This window comes from Lygodium microphyllum, chromosome 5 (assembly GCF_053477565.2).
Source record: "Lygodium microphyllum isolate KBCC chromosome 5, Lygodium_microphyllum_v1.1.10, whole genome shotgun sequence".
In the NCBI taxonomy this organism is placed as follows: domain Eukaryota; kingdom Viridiplantae; phylum Streptophyta; class Polypodiopsida; order Schizaeales; family Lygodiaceae; genus Lygodium; species Lygodium microphyllum.
The window spans coordinates 156,967,298-156,975,907 of record NC_141139.1 but is presented as its reverse complement, the minus strand read 5'-3'; positions in this window follow the sequence as shown (position 1 = coordinate 156,975,907).

Genomic DNA, 8,610 nt, shown 5'->3' with positions numbered 1-8,610 from the left:
GATACAGGTTATAAGTTGGGGTCATGGTTGGATGGATTGTTTTTGAAGATGTATTGAAGATCAAAGTTGAGCTTTTGAATGAACTTGTATTCTCTTTTTCCTGGGTCGCGAGGACGCTTCCTTATTAAGTGTGGGGATATGTTGAGTGTTGAAATGACTTGTTTTTTGGTTGATTTTTGTTATTTTTGAGAGCTGAATGGTTGATTTTATGAGATGATTGATTGGTTTGGAAGTGGTTTGAGAGTGTTTTGGATGATATTGATTATATTTTGGAAGTTCATGATGATTTTTAGTGGAGATATGAGGTTCTGTGATGTTCTGATAGGTTCTGATTGGTTATGTATACCTTCTGTATAGCTTCTGTTTTGTTCTGATTGTCTTCTGTATGAAGCATGGATTGATGATTGATGAAAATTGAGATATTGTGAAAGCTTATTGAATAGTTTTTTTAAGAGTTTGGAATGGTTTGAGTATGAGTTATGAGGTTTTGATGACCTTCTGTAACCTTCTGTAGATCTTCTGTAGAGCTTCTGTCTCTGTTCGGTCTCTGTTCTGGTACTGTACTGTGACTATTCTATACGATTCTGTAGGTGTTCTGTAGAATGTATGTGTAGCTTGGGAAAGTTTTCTAGCCTTGGAAAGAGGTGAATACAAGTGCAAAAGAGCTAAAAGAAGTGAAAGAAGTAGCTGCTGAAGACTCAAGTAAAGACTGAAGTGAAGTGACAGTGGTGAGCTATGAAAGGACACTATAGTGGCTCTGGTGACTCTTCATATCAGACATACCTCTTTGGAGGGGTATCCACGACCTAAGAAGGATTATTATGAGTGATTATGAGAGATTGTAGTGAGGATATGATGTACTATTGACGAAGAGAGAGAGAGAGAGTCAGAGATAGCCAATTCTACTAAAATAGAGTGATTGTGTATGAGAGAATGAGAGAGAAGACTATGAAGACATTGAAGATGAATACTATGTGATGTATTTCCATTCAAAGATGGTGTATTCCTTTGCTTTCTTTGTTCTATTGATGGATTTTGTGAAGATATTGAAGAATATGGTTGATTCTATCAAATCCGTGGGAGATCTACATGATGCTGCATGAAGATTTGTTGTGCATGGTGTTCTTTTCTTCATTGTGATAATATAAAACCTAATAAAAAAGCTTGTTGATGTTACAAGATAGATTTTTTGCAAGAGAATTCCCTTTTCCTTGGTGTTCCTCTTGGGGCTCCAACTTAATTTGGCATTAGTGGGCTGTAGTGGTGGTTTACCAAGTTGGGTCCAATGATTGTGAATTAAGACATTGAAGTCAGCTCCCTCGTCGATCAAGGCATTGAAAGTGCATGTTTGCTTGGCAGTGACCATGATGTGGATATATGCGGGTTCTACGGCTTCCTCATCCTCATCATCAATTTCCATGATTGTGGTGACTCGTACTTTGACAGGGGTTCTAACATTGGTGGCTCATGGAACGGATATGTGGGAGGGTAGTACTTCTTAATGCAACTGCCATTGAAGAAGCCTATGCTCTCACCTTCTAGAGTCTCAAGCTCAACCATTAGGGGAGTTTTGAGGTCTCGAAAATGCCTTTTAGGATGTGGAGAGAGAGTGCTCTAGACCAATAAGAGCAAAGCCTCCGTAACGGAACTTCTAATTTAAAAAAAATAAAAAATCATTTTACAAAAATATATAAATATGATAATATTACGAATTTGTATTTTTATTATGTATTTTTAGTCTCTTATATTCGTGATTATGACATATTTTGCATTAATGGCATAGAGTCTCGGCTACTTTTATTTAATGATGTTTCTAGATTAATGATAATGACTGATGTAATCGAAATTCAAATTGGTGAAAAGCATGGCGCTCAGTTTTTTCCCTCGTTTCTTTTATTCCTCTATTGTTTTTCCCTCCGTTATGATAGCCTAGTCCTCTCTCTCTCTCTCTCTCTCTCTCTCTATCTCTCTCTCTCTCTCTCTCTCTCTCTCTCTCTCTCTGTGCATGTATCTCTCTCTTCTACCATGGATACAGAAATTCGACCTTCAACAAGGCGTCCAAGCTCCCAAATCACATCCATATCAGTGTTTAACTCATTCCAAACTGATGGAAGATGGATTCCTACTATCATTAGCAAAGGTAGTTGGATCACCATGCAACAAGCAAAACGTGGAAAAAGGCAAAGACATGAGAGCTCGTTTATCTCTGCTTGGAAGGGCAGAATCCGAGATTTTAAGCTTGGAGCAAATAAGAATAGTATCAAAGAGGTACTAGTGCAACATGTGTTCATGCATAGAGAGCTGTGTTTGAAACCTGGATCTTCAAAGCTTCCAATGCATAGACCAAATTGTAAGAATTTGATTCTTAAAGTTTTTCCTTTCTTAAACATGGTTTAGGTTTTTCCATTATAATATTTGTTTGTCTTGTAGATGTCTATCCCTCTAATCTTGAGGAATGGCAACCAGTGGAATCTATTATTGATGTTATTGATGTTATACATGGTTCAATTGGAGAAGAAATGTATAGAGGTAGAAAGAAGACAGAGCTTGCAGAGAATGGAATATTCTTTTATGACCATTCTTATGTTATTCCTATGCGGTGTTGCCAATGGGGATCAATAAAACTCCTTCCTTTGCCAGATTTTTCAAGCTTTGAGTGGCCTTTGCCAAGTCCAGCTACTAGTGAGGGCTATAGATGTAAGATATTTTCTGAGATCCAGAAAGCACTAAAATCTAATATCTCAAGTAGGCTAAGCAAAGTTACTTTATTTATGCCTATTAATATATTTATTGATTTCTTCTCTAATATGGAGATAAGAATAACAAAAACCATGCTTTCAGTGAAGAGACTAACATATGATCATATCATACAATTTGTTGATGAAGGATGGGATACAAGGACAGAAGGAAAAATTATATGTAAGATAGATCAAGACTCTATAGCTTGTAAATATATGATTGCTACTCAAAATTTTATCCTTAGCTTTTACTATAGTCGATGGCATTTTGTTGGTAGTAGTCTAGTTGCTTTAGACCAGAATCTTAATGATTTCAGCAAGGATCCTATTGTGGATCTTGATATTTGGTTCAACGAGTATATTATTGCAATCTTAAAGATCAGAAAATCATGTACGCTACATCAAGTGAGGATGGATTTACAAAATGAAGACATTGAACTACCATGCTCCTTTGTATTCCAACTTGACAAGAAACGAGTAAGTTTTCACATCATATTATATCTACTTAGATGTATATCAAGATCTCACTTTCTAACTAACAAACATTTGTAATTTATTTTTTGCAGATATCGAAAAGGAGAGAAAATAAAATACACTGCAATGACATTCAAGAAAAGATATCTTTACTATCAATATAAAATACATGTACAAATTTTGTAGCAGATGTCTATCTGCCATCTCTATGAGATATACAAGGGCTGAAGGGCAAATTTCTATATATGAAGGCCTACAAGGCGATATGGCAAAGCTATTTCTTTTTTGGAGAACTATCCTTTCTAGGAGTCCTTTTGCCTTTCTTTGATGTCTTGGGTATAGAAGGTGTTGAAGCTGTGGATTTGCCTTCCGTGGTTATAGGCACCACATCTCCTTCATGGTGCAAATCCCCACCAATCTCTGTTGTTGGTTGTATACAATTGATTATCATATACTTCAAGAGCTTTGCTCTGATGTACCAAATATGCTCAGATGTATAGCAATCCTTCGAAAACTGTCACACATTTATAGAAAAAAGAGTTTTAGTTCATTATTGTTCTTACAATAGACTATATTTTTATCATCAATGGACTATTTTCAATTAATATCTATCTTAAAGTTTAGCATCTTTCATATTACCTTTACATGTTTATCATCATTAAGATAAACAAAGTTAACCATTCTTCTAGCATTTGCAATCACCCTCCAGCCACAAGAATGGCTATCATCCTGATGGGGACACTGCAACCACCAACACAAAGTAAAACTATAAAGAGGACGAATGGTAGTTCATAGAACAAACTCATGTTTCAATTATTTTAATGAATAACTTACTGCAACTTGTCTATATTGCATTGTTGCAAGCAAATCAGATGGCATAGGGGGTCTTTTCTCTAGCTCTTCAATTAATCTTTTGGCACCTCTGTATATAAAATATGTTGAAATTTAGAGTACTTACAAAAAAAAGAATTGAAATATCAAGGAGCCCTTGGATAATATAACTTACAATTTAGCATTTCCATGGCTTCCTTTCATAGAGTTGATTAAAAAGCATTGCTTATCCACAAGGTCTATTGCAATCAAGCTCCAATGAGAACTAAAAGCAATCATATCTCAACAAATTAGTAGGATAAAATCTCAAAAACTCTAATAGAATATTGAATCACTTACTTTTCATTATATGGAATTATAAGCAGCTCCAAAGTATCGAAGTCAATCAAATTGAGCCAGTGCTCAATAAAACTTGCATCAAGCTCATTCCTCATAAAGAATGAGATAGATGGATCAAAAACCTCAATTTTTTGTTGTATATCCAAAGGAAACTCATGCATTATACACCTAGAAAAGGCATAGAAATAGTGAGTATAAACAAGAAAAATCTTATTGCTAAAAAAATATCAAAAAGTATAAGTAATTATGGATGGACATACCTTAGGCCAGCAAGAATAAGACTGTCATTTACTTCTCTTCTTTTATCCTTAAGAATCTGAACACATGCAGCATCAAAGGAGATAACCTCAGTTCTTTTGCCTAAGTCACCAGGTAAGAAACAAAACACACTGAATCCTTTTGGATTAGTTGCTTCAAGAAGGGTGGCTAGCTCATTTTCAAAGGACTCTAGTTGCTCTATTTCCCTTTCTTCAACCCTTTGCCTCCTATACTCTCTCCATTTATCTGCTTGTTCCTCTTTAGCCTTCTCCTCTTTTTCATGTTGCCTTGTATCCTTCTCATGGGTGACATCCTCAACCCTGACACCAGAATCATCTTTCTTTCTTCTAGCTGGGGGCACATTAAGGATATTAAATGTCTTCATATCAGTGAGGGGAATTGGCTCAAGGACCTTTGAAAATCTATATCTTAGCCTCCTAAGAATTACCATGTCCTTGTCCATGAGTGTGAGCCTATGAGCATGAGCAGCACAAATGTAGGCATCTTGGAAAAACTCAATTAGAAAATCCTCTGTGGCTTCTTGTATACAATTAAGAGCTGTTCTTGTCCATCTGAAACTATCCAAACTATATCTGTCACAAATTTCCCTGACAAGCCTCTGAAAAGACAACTTTGGAATTGCATTGTCAAGAGCATTTACTGCCTTCCTAATCTCCCTTAGACACCTGACATTTTGAGAAAACCTTCTCCTTGGCTTTGACTTTCTAGAGAGCTTCTGAGGCTTTGAAGACTGATGAATCTTTGATGCTAAATCCCTAGGATCAATCTTCTCTTTTCTTGCTGTTGCCTTAGTCCTAGCCATCTGCCAAAAAAACATATGTTACTTATTCTCCAGCATGTAAAGCAAAACGCAAGTCCCAGACAAGAGTTATCTATGCTGCATGGCGTTTTCTCGTATCAGCTGAATTTTTCTCGAGCTGTCTAGTGAAACGCGAGTGTCAAGCAAGGCGCCTCCTTGCAGCTGCTTCTTTTCGCGTTTCACCGGACTTGTTGTCCATTGTGTCCAGTGAAACGCGAATTTAAGCCAGGAAACCTGCTTGAAGTACCTTATTTTCGCGTTTCACCGGACAGCTCATGAATAGCATAAAAATTGACCAAGGAAAGCTTTTAAGATTACTTAAAATATCCATAGAATTAGGGAGGAAAGAAACAGTCACCGAGAGCATGGAATTCTCAGATAAGTAATTATTTACAGCAGCATGGATTTCAGATAGCTCATGCAGATCACAGTAAGATTTTCTTAAATATCCACAATATTAAGGAATGCTTTCACTGTGGAAAAAATTCTTTTGTAGTGGTCATGAGCTAATAATAACATAAAGGATTAAGGAAAAATATCAAAACAATGCATTGAATGGAGCTTGTTATTGAAAAGCAAGATGCAGAAACCATACCTTCTTCTTAGCTTGTTCTTCACAATTTCAGCCTAAAGATGACAATATGCTTGAAGGTTTGCTTTGTTGGGGAAGCAGTGAAATGCTTGGAGATTGGAAGGAAATGCGTGGAGACTGGAAGGAACACCAAAAACAAAGATGGAGTAGCGATGAAATGCGATGAAAGCTGAAGGCGGTGAATTTGCATGGACTCAACGTTCTTCGCAAAGTGTTAATAACACACGTGTGACGTACCCTCGCTTATCGGAATTTTTTATTTACTTGGAAAAGGGTTATTTAACACACGTAAAACGTATTTTTGGAAAAAGAGAATGCGCACGTCTTCTGAGGAGTTTATTACGCTGTGTTAAGTCACACACGTGTATTTCCATTATTACACAAACTTTTTCGTTGGAACTATCACCACATGCTTAACGGTCGATATAAAAGCATTTCAAACCCATTTCTCCGACATTGTCTTCTTCTCTGCCAAAATTTCGTCTCGACTTCCCTTCAAGGTCCTTGCATCCTGTGTGGAGAGCAGTTCAACAATCTTTGATAGGTAACAATTTTTTTTATTACAAGCATTTTAACAAAATAAATTTGATTAATATAGAAAGAATGTTTTATAACACTTAAACAATTAAAGATGTTATGTGCTTTCTATCTTTCAAATGCAGCATATCTTTTCCAAAAATGATTATATCATCAATTTGTGTGTTTCCATAGAATTTATTTATTGTTCATGTTTCTTTTCTTCATTTGCAATTTTTGACAAGTAAAACGCGAGACAATGTCTCTGTTGATGATATTTTTCTTAGTATCGCGTTTCACCGGCCACATTTTAGAATAATTTTTGTCTTCAAGCTAGTGTCTGATGAAACGCGATTCCTTCACAGGCATTTGCCTTACACACTTGAATTTTCGCGTTTCACCGGTCAACTAAAAAAATTCTCCTGTTTTGATTTTTTTGTCTTGGAAAATCAATGTTGGGGCCTCTTTCCATGATATCATCTTGTTTTATTGGATATTGGTTCTTTTCTGCTTTTTTTTTTCAGGGATAAATATTTTTCTGGTCAAAATGACAAAGAGGAAGCTATCTCTGGAAGGAATGGATGAGGAGGAGATAATTGAGACATCTGATGATAGGCTCTTTGATTTTTTACACATCACTGGAAATTCTTCCAAGTTTTGCTATATCAGGGAAATTTTCAATGTTCCTTTTGATTTGAAGGAGTTATTAGAGGATCTTGATGATAAACTTAAGGAGTACAGATGTTTTTATGATAGACATGTGCAAGGTTTGGAAGTCAATGGATTTGTTCATTATAGTGATGTCATGGGAGCCACCAATACATCCAGGTCAACTTTGCTCGGCAGGTTCAACCTCATTGATGAGGAATTCAGAAAGAAAGAAACATGTTGCCCTTTCCACAGGTATCAACACCAATGCCTTCTAATCCACAAGGACGTTGGATTTATTGTGTATCTTCAGTACATGGAAAATTCTTCTCCAGATATAGACCAACAGAGAAAGCTAGAGGATATTGCAAGTATGGATAAGGAGGTCGAAGAGAAGGAGGAGATGTTCCAAGAAGATGTTGAGAATCAACTTGTCCAAGGTTTTGATGTAGGTTTATTCAAGAGTGACAATATCACAATGGTGGAAGAAAAGGAGATTGAGCCAAGTGCACAGGTTGATGAAGAAGGTCCTCTTGCCTGTGTTCCAACATTTCCCACTTATCTTATCAACAAGAAGAGATATGTGTTGCTAAATGATATTCAACATCTTTTTGATCTTAGAGAAGATTATTGCTTAGCAATCCTTGCAGGTTGGGGCAAAAATGACATGAATTTTATAGGTTATGAACAAGAACCACTAGCAAGTCTTGATGTTGAGGGAGAGAATTTCCAAGATAGCTCTATAGCCTTACATACATGTATTAATCAGATCATAGAATACGAAAAGGGGGGGCTACCTACAGAAGAAGAGTTCTTGCAAGTCCAGAAGAAACTTCATATTGATGATGTAGGTATGAAGAGAGATTGAAGTCACCATCAGATGAGAAGCCCAAGAGTTCAATAAATCTTTATGATGATAGTCTTCTTGAAGAAGATGAACACCCTAAGGTATGAAATATAATTCGAAGTTACCCATTGAGTTTATGTTAGACTTTATTATGCATTATAGATAAATATCTTATATCTTGTACTGTTGTGGTTTGTTCTATAGATTGAGATTGAAGATCTGGACAACTTTCTTGGAAGGGCCAAGGGCTCTAGGCCAATGAAGCTTGGAAAAAATCAAAGCCTTGGCCATTATATTGGAAACTTAAACAATCAAACAATTGTAATATATCATAGTAGATTGTCAAGCTCTCCAAGTCTACCAATGATGGCTTTGAGAGCTATCTCAAAGGTTATTGGATCTCAAGTTTTCAGCAGAGGTTTGGACAAGATCATTTTGGTGGAGAAGGAAGAAGCCATAAGAGTTTTTGGCTTTATGCCTGGATACAGTGGTTCTAGAGCTGGATATTTTGGAGTTCTTGGCTCCTATTTGCTCTCTTATGTAGGAG